Below are 3,404 nucleotides of genomic sequence, written 5' to 3'. Positions count from 1 at the left end.
CACAAACACCCTACATGCTCTTACTTCTTGAGTCCGGATCGCTTCCCATTGAGGTCTTGGGCATGGAAAGGGTTGTGGAGTACATGCGTAAGACACAACGTAGCCCTTTGCATCGACTTCCTAGAATCGCATATGAAGCAAGTCAAAAGGTTCAAAAGACATGCAAGAGCAAAATACTAAGTTCGGGGTGGATGCTTGATATCAAGAAATGGTTTGGAAGATGGGATGCATGTCACTTGGTCAAGGATGCGTCGATCGACTCCCAAGTTAATGAGGCCTTCTTACAACGCCAATGTATCATGGCTTGGGAGAAATCTGGAGGTTCTCGCTTCAGCCATTACACCACACACGTTGCCCCAAACTACAAATCTCTCTTCTTCTCGGAACGAGGTAACCGAACCCATTCCTACATCCTTGAGCCCATCCCGTTGAGTGCGATCCGCACCATTGCCTCCATTCGTCTTAGCTCCCATTCTCTACGCTGCGAGACAGGACGTTGGGGCACTGGCGAGGAGTGTCATCGACTTTGCACCTTATGCCCTCGTCAAGTGCGAGAGAGTGAGTACCACACACTACTTGAGTGCTCAGCTTTTGACCACATTAGGTCCTCTTTTCCCCATATATTCAGCCATGAGCTCTCCCTACATACCTTCCTCTCCCAACCACGATGTGGACTCTCTATTGCGACGCTCATTTCAGCCATTTTTGAGCATCGAGAGTCACTTATGAACTCCACTCACACCACGTGACATGTTTATTTGGTCCCATAGGTCATATTTGACCTCCCAGGACGATAATAGAACTATCTATCTCTCTCTCTCTCTCTCTCTCTCTCTCTAGGCTGCACGCATGTACCCAAAAGCACGTGCCGGTCGATGAAGATTTCAGACTATCCCACCATCAAATTGGACCTTGGCGTACCGCAGCAAAAACGTGGTTCTACTGCAGGTATCGGAAAGCAATGCCTCTCCCCTAGCCATTTGCAATGGTGTTCAAGTGGTGCCTTTCTATTTTTAGTGCTATTTGCATGTGCAAGCTACGGGCCTTTTATGTAACCTATCTTGCCATAGTGCTTGTACATAAACGGCCTCCTCGCCTAGTTGCAATGTCCTACAACATGACATGCGCAGGTTTATCTTGACTGCAATGGAGACCTACTACGCCAAAGGCTATGCCTCTCCACTCCCTTTGTCGGCACCGTGCATCTGAAGACTATAGTAGGAGAGCTCAACGGTGCTACATATTGTCCTTCACCTGCTGAAACTGCTTTTGATACAGAAGTCTTCTGTTGTAGTTCTCAAATTTGTTAATGTACACAAATAACGTCAGTCAATTTCTCTGTTCTGTAACATATATACACTGCAAAGTTGTGGTCTTAGGTTATTTTGTTCAATTACACCGATGCTCAGCAAAGTCCTATAGGAATGCAAAAAAAACGAAACAAAAAACCCTAACAACATGCTGATCACAATAGGCTTGTAGGGATTGTGGCTGCGCACATAACCTGAATAATCGTTGCTGCCGAAATCTACTGCATCAATTTCCCAATGAGCTTCTCTCTCTATGATAAGGTGCTCGTGCCTGATCTGATGCTGCAACAACTGCGCAAAGATGTCATTAATACAGCTGATGGAGATTCCGTCATACTTTGAATAGTCGGCAGTAGAGAGAGAGAGAGAGAGAGAGAGAGAGAGAGAGAGAGAGAGAGAGAGAGAGAGAGAGAGAGAGAGAGAGAGAGAGAGAGAGAGAGAGTTCTCTGCACGTGCTTCTTGAGTGCGAGAGCGAGAGAGAGAGAGAGAGAGAGAGAGAGACAGAGACAAGCTGGCCAAGAAAACCTGGATCCTTCCTACGACTTCGACGTTCAAGCCATGAGCATCGAAAAGATCCCCTTTGTTTTCCCCGTCGTCTTCACCATTGTCGTCATCAAATACGCCTGCCTCATCGCCCCCCATGAACAAAACTACAACCATGTCAATGACCTTTTCAAGTGCATCATCGAAGGCGAAACCCGTGTCCTCGCCACGCGCCATGATCATGGAGGACATTTTCAAAGGCACCAAACAGTTTAAGCTCGCCGTCTTTGAGAAAATGCAGCTTGAGCTCAACGAATTTGGCCTCCTCATATACAACGCCAATGTCAAGTAGCTCATCGATGTCCCCAGCCACGAGTACTTGTCCTTCCTCCGCCAAAAGACGCGGCCACTAGCGCCAAGATCGCCATCGCTGACGCCAAGAAAAAAGGTGATGTCGGCACCAAGGAGCGGCAGGGTCTCACACAACATCAGAATGCCGCAAAAGCTGACACCGAGACCAACGTATGTCACTCCAGCAAGTCCAAATTGCAAAACAGAAGGAGCTTCTTGTTCAAGAAGATACCAAAATCTTTGAGAACACTAGGAAGGCTGAGATGACTCAAGCAGATGCAGAGCTAGCCAAGAAATTTGCGTTGCGGTCACAGGAAGTAGAGCTTGCCAAAATACAAATAAAAAATGTGGCCACCATACAAGAAGTCGAGCTGAGTATACGTGCATATGTGGTTGTGCTGACCACTTTGATTCGTGTTGGTAATTAGGCTTGATTTTCCCATGTGTCTTGTTTGAGAGGAATATCAAAATACTGAAGTACCTTGGACAACACCCTGCACATGCCATGTCATATTTGTGGAGGGTGGATTGGCACTTGCCGCTACCATTGTATCCTTTTGTGCAGTCAATCCTCATGCGGCCTTTTCTATTGGGAAAGGACAAGTTTTTACGTGGTGGACGTGTGGCATATACAGAGGACTATTCCGGCAAGCCTTGCAAAAGAAATTCTATCTGCAGAAGTCTCCTTGTGATCTTTGCTTAGTCCAGTGTTGTATGCATTATGCCAAGAGCATCAAGAGATGCAGGGTAGGATTTTTGATGATATTGTTATCCCTATTACAATCATAAATCCACCTCCTTCGCACGAAACGCATATTCCTGAAGGCCCAAAGACTCTTTCAGCTAATGGTAATGATCAGAGTGTAAGTGTTGTACAAGTACACGCTCCATGATCTATTCTTTGTCTTCACCAACTATTTTGTAAGAATAGCTATCAAGCACTAGTAGGTGGAATTGCAAATGTTAAACCTCTATTGCCTTGGGAGGTTTGGCTATGTGGTTCCATTGTTTCTTGATAGGCTCCAAACACACGAACCTATACTAATGTGAAAAGTGTTGGATTCTTTAGGGGAGAGAGAGAGAGAGAGAGAGAGAGAGAGAGAGAGAGAGAGAGAGAGAGAGAGAGAGAGAGAAAGAGAGAGAGAGAGAGAGAGAGAGAGAGAGAGAGAGAGAAGGATCAAGCTATGGAGGCTTTACCCACCTTGTGATGGTTGTGGTGATGGTAATGCTAGTCACCGATGGGTCTTTGACGGTGCTGGC

General features: G+C 46.3%; 1 pseudogene; it reads left to right on the top strand.

Moving 5' to 3' along the window:
- The first annotated feature begins 875 nt into the window (after positions 1-875).
- Positions 876-3,037, top strand: LOC147441557 (flotillin-like protein 3; annotated as a pseudogene).
- Positions 3,038-3,404: the final 367 nt, after the last annotated feature.

The sequence above is a fragment of the Adiantum capillus-veneris genome, chromosome 15 (genome assembly GCF_014529385.1).
Source record: "Adiantum capillus-veneris isolate H3 chromosome 15, ASM1452938v2, whole genome shotgun sequence".
Taxonomy (NCBI): Eukaryota; Viridiplantae; Streptophyta; class Polypodiopsida; order Polypodiales; family Pteridaceae; genus Adiantum; species Adiantum capillus-veneris.
Note: the sequence above shows the minus strand (reverse complement) of the source record. Positions and strands in the feature narration are given on the sequence as shown.